This window comes from Micromys minutus, assembly GCF_963924665.1.
Source record: "Micromys minutus genome assembly, chromosome: X".
In the NCBI taxonomy this organism is placed as follows: Eukaryota; Metazoa; Chordata; class Mammalia; order Rodentia; family Muridae; genus Micromys; species Micromys minutus.
Genome location: NC_137970.1, coordinates 101,642,691 through 101,650,288, shown reverse-complemented (window position 1 = coordinate 101,650,288; position 7,598 = coordinate 101,642,691). Strand labels below are relative to the sequence as shown.

Sequence of the window (7,598 nt, the reverse complement as noted above, 5' to 3'; positions counted from 1 at the left end):
GGGTATACATTACCTCAGAGTAAAGGACTGACAAAAAAATGTTTTTCAATCAAACAGATCCAAGAAGCAAGCTGAAGTAACAATTCTAATATCTAGTAAAATAGACTTTCAACTAAAATTAATCAAAAAGAGACAGGAAAGGACACTTCATATTCCTCAAAGAGAAAAATCTACCAAGATGACACCTCAATTCTGAACATCTATGCCCTAAACACAATGGTACCTGTGAGTCTTGGTTCTGGAGGCCCCACAAGGAGATCTCTGGTCAGGGAGGGGAAAAGTCTTCTGCCACATGCCCTGCTGGATCCCACTAGGTGCTTGGGTTCAGGTGAGGGGGGGAGGCATTTGAGCAGGGAGGGGAAACCAGTTCTGCCACCTCTGCTACTCTGCCTCTGTCTCCAAAACTGGCTCAGGATATGGGCCACACTGAGCCAGCAGGAGACTCATTAGCCACCTAGGGATGCAGGGAAGATTCCCCTGTCAGTGAATTCAGGAGAGCAGATCTCTTCCCAAGTGATGGTGTTACAGCTTTTATGACAGAAGCTCTCAGATGATGGAGTAATTCCTGCACACCTTTAATTCCAGACAGGCCTCATATATACAGTTTTGGGATGGTTCTGTAAGACCTAAATTGAGTGTTATCTATTTGAGGCTCCCATGAATGAGAGAAGAGATTGGGGATTGATGTAAAAGAAAGAGATTTGTTAGAACAGTACACTAGGGGTGGCATACATTCAGAGGAGAGGTGACCCCAAAAGGCTGTTATAAGCAGTTTTTATACTTTTTAGGGGTACAGGTTACATCAGCAAGGTTATAATTTAAAGTCATTGGCTAAGCGTATTGACCTTTAAACCTTTTAGTTAGTGAACATATGCGTCAGGACCCAAACTGGGACTCTCTAGAGGGTCAGATGGTTATCAGTCAGCACATTTTGTGATTCTCCTGAGAACTGTTTACTCAAGGAAGTTTCTTAGGCCAAGGCAGGGTGGGCCTCTAGGCCATTGTTTCTGCACGAGTAGAGGGTAGAGAATTTCTCACTTCTTTCATTTCAGAGCCTGACAACAGCTATTGGCTTGGCCTGAGAGCTTGGGAATATCTCATGTACATATTTTGGGTGTGGTCCTGCTTCTGTCTTGTGCCTAAGTGAATAATGACATGTGGTCAAGTCCTCACCTGTGAGGGAGGGACTTGGGGCATGACTGTTCTGGCTTGAGCCTACACTGAATCCTCATCTGTAGAGGAGAGAGTTGGGGGGTGGCTATTCTGTCCTGGGTCTGCCTGGAGTAGGAACTTGAGGCATGACCTACTAAAACCTCTCTACAGGGGCCTTTAGCTGCATGAGAGGGGCCTGATCCAGGAGACAAGGAAGCTCCTACCATCCCTTAGGGTCCATGGGGCTTCTACTTATCTCGACCTATAAGTAGGGTACATTCACCACTAATTGCACCACAGATGCCCACATTTGTTAAAAAAAAAAAAAAAAAAAAAAAAAAAAAAAAAAAAAAAAAAAAAAAAAAAAAAAAACACTGAGTAAAGCCTAAATCACATATCCAACCCCACACATTAATAGTGGGAGACTTCAATACCCCAATCTCACCAACTGATAGATCATACAGACAAAAATTAAGCAGAGAAATAATGAAACTAGCTGACATTATGAATCAAATGGACCTAACAGATGTCTACATAGTATTTCACCCAAACAACAAAGAATATACCTTTTTCTCAGCACCTCATGGATCCTTCTCCAAAACTGACCACATAGTCAGTCAAAAAGCAAGCCTCAACAGATACAAGAAAATTGAAATAATGCCTTGTATGTTATTGGACCACCATGCATTGAAGCTGGACTTCAACAACAAACACACCAGAAATCCTACAAAATCATTAAAACTGAACAATTCTCTACTCAATAATCACTGAGTCGAAAGAAATAAAGAAAGTAAAAGTTAGAAGAAGAAGAAGAAGAAGAAGAAGAAGAAGAAGAAGAAGAAGAAGAAGAAGAAGAAGAAGAAGAAGAAGAAGAAGAAACAGTCGTGCCAAAAAGGGCCACAACCATATGCAGCCAATTCGCTGCACGAACTGCACCCGGTGTGTGCTCAAGGACAAGGCCATTAAGAAGTCTGTCATCGAAACATCGTAGAAGCTGCTACTGTCAGGGACATATCTGAAGCGAGCATCTTTGATGCTTACGTGCTTCCCAAGCTCTATGTAAAGCTGTATTGCTGCGTGAGCTGAGCCAAGCACAGGCAGGTCATCAGGAATTGATCTCATGAGGCCCGGAAGGACCGAACACATGATTCAGACCTGCTGGTGCTGCTCCACGACCTCCACCAAAACCTATGTCTTGCAAAAAAAAAAAAAAAAAAAAAAAAAAAAAACTCAAAAGCACATGGTTTTAGTGCAGAATTCTACCAGACCTTCAAAGAAGAGCTAATACCAATGTTCCTCAAATTATTCCACAGAATAGAAACAAAAGGAACACTGCCAAACTCATTCTTGGAAGCCACAGTAATCCTGATATCTAAACAAAGACAAAACAAAGAAATATCATTTCAGAATAATTTCTCTTATGAATATTGATACAAAAACACTCAATAAAATACTCTCAAACCAAATCCAGGAACACATCAAAATCACCATCCATCTTGATCAAGTAGGCTTTATCTCAGGTGTGCAGGGATGGTTCAGTGCTGGAAAATCTATCATGGTAATCCATTATATAAACAAACTGAAAAAATATCGCATGATCATCTCATTAGATGCTGAAAAAGCTTTTGACAAAATCTAACTCCTGTCATGTTCAAAGTCTACAGATAATAGCGATACAAGGCACACATAATAAAAGCAATATATGGTAAGCCAACAGCCAACATCAAATGAAATGGAAAGAAACTTTAAGCAATCCCATGAAAATTAGGGACTAGACAAGGCTACCCACTCTCTCCATATCTATTCAACACAGTACTTGAAGTTCTAAATACAGCAATAAGACAACTAAAGAAAATTGAGTGGATAAAAATTTGAAAGGAGGAATTGAAAGTATTTTTTTAAATATGGTAGTATATATAAGCAACCCCAAAAATTCTACTGGAGAACTTCTACAGCTGGCAAACAACTTCAGCAAAGTGACTGCTTATAAAATTAACTCAGAAAAATTCAGTAACCCTCCTTTATACAAATGATAAACAGGCTGAGAAAGAAATTAGAGAAACAATACCCTTCACCATAGCCACAAACAATATAAAATATTTTCGTATAACTAATTGTGTAAAGTTAAAGAGTTTAATTTGTTATTTATATATGTGTATATGTTAATATATATAATTATATAATATACATCATATATATGTATATTGGTTAATATATATGACAAGAACTTCACATCACTGAAGACATAAATTTAGGACAATATCAAAAGATGGAAAGTTCTCCCATGCTCATGAATTGGTAGGATTAACAGTGAAAATGCCCATCTTACCAAAAACAATTTACAGATTCAATGCAATTCTAACGCAATGCTTTACAGACTTTGACAGAGCAATTCTCAACTTTATATATAAAAAGCAAAAATGCAGGATAGCTAAAACAATCCTGAACAAAAATAGAACTTCTGGAGGTATCACTATCCTTGATCTCAAGCTGTACTATAGAGCAATAATAAAAACTTCATGGTATTGATATAGGAACAAACACATTGATCAAAGGAATAAAATTGAAGGCCCTGAAATGAACCCACATTCCTGTGGACATTTGATTTTTGAAAAATAATACAAAACCATACAGTGGAAAAACAGAAAGCATCTTCAACAAATAACGTTAGTCTAACTGTACGTCTACAAGAAAAAGAATGTAAATACATCTATATCTACCACCCTGCACTAAACTCAAGTCCAAGTGAATCAAAGACCTCAAGGTAAAATCAGATACACTAAATCTAATAGAACAAAAACTGGGCATTAGCCTTGGAAGCCTTGGTGCACGAGACAACTTCCTGAATAGAACACAAATGGCTCAGGCTCTAAGATCAACAACTGATAAATGGGATTCCATGAAACTTAAAAGCTTCTGTAAGGCAAAGGACACTGTCAATAGTACAGAATAGCAGTCTACAGTTTGGGAAAAGATTTTCACTAACCCTACATCAGAGAGAGGTCTAATATTCACAATTTATAAAGAACTCATAAAATTAGACACTGCCAACAGAGATAACCCAATTAAAAAATGGGGTACAGAGCTAAACAGAATTCTCAACGGAGGAATCTCGAATCCCCAAGATGTACCTAAGGAAATGTCAGTGTCCTTAGTCATCAGGGAAATGCAAATAAAAATGACTCTGAGAGTCCACCTTATTCCAACTCAGCAGAATTGCTAAGAGCAAAAACTCGATGGACAACATATGCCGGCAAGGCTGTGGAGCAAGGAAAACAGTCCTCCACTGCTGGTGGGAGTGCAAACTTGTATAACAACTCTGGAAATCAATCTGGCTCTTTCCCAAAAGATTGGAATAGTTCTAACTCAAGAGCCAACTATCCCACTCCTGGGCATATACCCAAATGATGCACCATCATCCCACAAGGACATTTGCTCAGCTATGTTCACAGCAGGTTTATTAGTAATAGTCAGAAACTGGAAACAACCTAGATGCCTCTAAACTGAAAAATGGATACAGAAAATGTGGCATACTACTCAGGCATGAAAGACAAGGATATCGTGAATGTTGCAGGCAAAGGGAAGAAACTTGAGACTATCATCCCGAGTAAGGTAACCCAGATCCAAAAGGACATGCATGGCATGTACTCACTTATAAGTGGATACTAGCCATAGAACATTAAATATCCATGCTACACTCAACAGATCCAAAGAAAGTAAACAAGAAGGAAGACCCAAGAGTGCATACTTGAATCTCACTTAGAAGAGGGAATGAAATAGACATGGGAGGCAGTTAGAGGGAGGGAACTGGGTGAGAGAGAGGGTGGGGGACTGAATAGGGGCATTCGGGATCAAGGTGTGTGGAGAGAGAAAGAGATGGCCAGATGGCCATGAGAATGAATGAAAATCTGCTGCTGGTGGGGACAGGGGGGCATCTCGAGGACATAGCAGAGAGCTGGGATAGGAAGGCTCCCAAGAATCAATGGGAGTGACATGAGCTGAGACTAATATGGAACCTGAAAAGAAAAGGTCAAGCAGAAACCCTTAGTGGAGTGATAGGGACACCAACCTAACCACAAATCTTTTGACCCAAAATTTATCCTGCTCACAAATGCAGGTACTGGGGATGGAGCAGGGACTGAGCGAATGACAGAGCAATAACTGGATCAACTAGAGAGCCATCTCGTGGCCAAGAACTAATCCCTGACACTGTTATACTTGAAAACAGGAGGCTAGCATTACTGTTCTCTGAGAGGCTCCAGATTCAGATGAATGTACAGAGAGACCCATAGCCAAGCAGTGGATGGAATTAGGGACTCTTATAGAAGAATAGGAGGAAGTATGGTGGGCCCTGAAGGGGAAAGGGACTCCACAGGAAGACCAACAGAGTCTAGCCACGACCCCCTGGGGGCTCTCAGTGACAGAGCCTTCAACCAAAGATCATACACAGGCTGGACCTAGTCCCTGCCCCTGACGTAGGTAGGTCTTCATGTGTGTCCCAAAAACTGGAGCTGGGGTCATTCCTAAAACTATTGCCTGTCTGTGGAATCTGTTCCCCTAAGTGGGCTGCTTTGTCTGGCCTCAGTAAGAGAGGATGTGCCTATCCCTGCAGAAACTTAATGTGCCAGGGTAGGGTAATAATGAGGGGGCCACCATCCTCTTGGTGGAAAAGGGGAGGGGGAATGGAGGAAGAAATGTGGGGGACAGGAGAGAGAAGGAGCAGGAGTGGGAGCAGTGATCAAGATGTAAAGTGAATAAATACATTTTTTAAAAGTAAAAGAGTCACACTTGCCTGACTTCGAGGCCCCTTTCAGCCTCTTACTATGAAACTTTCAGTAGATTACTCAATCTCATCTGTAGAGCAAAAATAGTAAGAACTTCAGAGAGGTATATGAATAAAATGTGAAGAGATATAGAGCGTGTATGGCACTGCATCTCGAATATATCAAGAAAGAATGGATAAATAGGGCTTCTGGAAATTGACAATGACTTCCCTACTCACACAATCCATGCCTTCAAAGGCTTCTCTGAATGGCTGGAAAAGATAAACTATTCACATGGGGAATTATTTCGTGGGAAAAATATCACATACTCCAGCAGTATATCTTAATTTTTAAGAGTGCTAACAAAAAATAACTGCCATTTACTTTTAAAAATACAGCCTGATGATTGTAGAAAGAGCATCAATAGATATACAAGTGGCCAATAAGCACATGAAAATATGGGCAGTGTTATCAGTAAGACAATTCAAACAAGATCTATAACACACCACTTCACATTCAATAAGATGGAGGGCTAAAGTTTAAAATTGAAATGGGAGACTCTAATTCCCCTTCTGCAGGCCTTGCTCCTCAAGAATTAGTAATAGGACAACTTGAAGCTGAAAAATTGAAATTAGACTCATCAACAAGGCAAGACATGACCTAAAAGAATTGCATTAAAAAATTTTAAAAAAGAGTAAATAAAAATACCTTTCAAAAACATATACAATAGCTACTTCTGGTGAGAATGTGAAGTCATTAAAGCTTTCTCAATATTGGTCAGAATGAAACATGGTATAGCCACTGTGGGAAACAGTCTTGCAGTCACTTTAAAAAGTGAAACGAGGAACTACATACAAATCAGTAATTCCATTCATGTATATGGCAATTAACAGAGATAATCAAAAGAGGCTTGGGAGAAGGTTTAGGCAGGGAAGTGATTACTGTGTAAGCATAAAGATTTGAGATCTGGACTGCCGGTGTATCCATGAAGTGTTTGTGAGTGGATCGAGCTGCCGTTGCTTGCTGACCTATGAACTGAACTGCCGATTTCCAGACAACACAGAGTTGCTACAAAGAACCTTTCTACACAGGTTTGCTTCCCCTGTATCCTTTCTTTTCCACTACCTCTGTATGGATGATGGGCTACTAGGGAGGTTAAAACATTTAAAAACCATTAAAAATGAGGTCTGAAAAAAAAACATTTGAGTTTGGACTCCTAGCAGCCACACACATGCAAAGGTAAGCACAGCAGCACAGCACAACTGTAAGACCAGCCTAATCAGTGCACTCTAGGCTCCCCAGGTTCAGTGAGAATCCATCTCTAAGATGGGAAGGCCATCAGGTAAAAGCACCCTGCATAGACCTCTGGGTTCTGCTCTTCTCTTCTCTCTCTTCTCTTCTCTTCTCTTCTCTTCTATCTCTTCTCTTCTCTTCACTTCTCTTTTCTCTTCCTCCTCCCCCTCTCTCTCCTCTTCTCTTTCTCTCTCAGCCTTTGTCTCTCTTTTTCATGCACACATTCATTTATTCCTCCTCTTCTTCCTCTCTTCTCTTTCTCAGTCTTTCTCTCTCTTTCATGCACTGAAACATTTATAATCAGCATCATTCATAATAAGAAAAAGTGTAAATACTCTATTTATTTCCAAATGGCTTTATATCCCACCATTGAGATATGTTCACATTCAT

General features: G+C 40.1%; 1 pseudogene across 1 annotated transcript; it reads left to right on the top strand.

Annotated features, from left to right (window-relative positions):
- The first annotated feature begins 216 nt into the window (after positions 1 to 216).
- Positions 217 to 6,579, top strand: LOC308415161 (small ribosomal subunit protein eS26-like; annotated as a pseudogene). Its single transcript has 3 exons — positions 217 to 328; positions 1,932 to 2,349; positions 6,494 to 6,579. The product of its transcript is annotated as a small ribosomal subunit protein eS26-like (transcript).
- The last annotated feature ends 1,019 nt before the right edge of the window (positions 6,580 to 7,598 follow it).